Here is an 843-nt window from a genome sequence, read left to right on the forward strand (position 1 = left end):
TAATTTTCAAGCTTCTAATCTAATTTGGTAATTAGACCTTAGAACAAAAACATCCTGCCGCACACTAAATAACAAGTGACCTTTCCCCTCTCCTGCTGAAGTAATCAATACTTACTATTTGAGGTTTTGAAATACACAGAAACGTTAGGAGTTGTCATCTTTCCTAACAGCAGCTTTTTGTCTCTAATCCAAATGACTGAAAAAACCCAGAGGTAAATTGAGAGCACAGTATTTACTGCCGTGCATTTATTTACTATGCTGCCTGACACTCCTGTGTCTCAGCTGTCTTTGCTGGTTAAGGTGGGTATGAACTGTTGAATGAAACTAAGCTGCTTTTATTGTTCACATCTTTCATCATTTTCCAAGTCCCCAACTTAGTCCAACATTTGTAACAGCACTATAGGGATGTTTAACTGTTGGATGGGAATCTGGAGTTTCACTAGCATTTCTTTAATCAACTGATGAAATACTGAGCTATTTACACTGCATATCTCCAGCTAGCACACAGTCAGATTGTTCTTTTCTTCAACAATGAGCTAAGAAAGCATGCTGGTGTGCTCCAGGCAACAACAGAATCCTGCAGTTTTGCTCTCTGGATCTGAATATCTAAATTTCTTGCACTTTTTAAGAGGAAAAGAGAATACCTTTGTCTCAACACCTGAAACATGAAACTCCACATAACTGCCTATATCTTCCATTTGTCAAAGTACACATAAAAGATGCTTTTAAGATAGAATCAGACTACATCTAAACTCACAGTCAAAGTGAATGAAATTCCTTTCTTGGAGAGACCTATGAATAAATAAACCAATTACAAGTGTAAAAACAAAAACCACCCAATGA

The sequence above is a fragment of the Meleagris gallopavo genome, chromosome 3 (assembly GCF_000146605.3).
Source record: "Meleagris gallopavo isolate NT-WF06-2002-E0010 breed Aviagen turkey brand Nicholas breeding stock chromosome 3, Turkey_5.1, whole genome shotgun sequence".
NCBI lineage: Eukaryota > Metazoa > Chordata > Aves > Galliformes > Phasianidae > Meleagris > Meleagris gallopavo.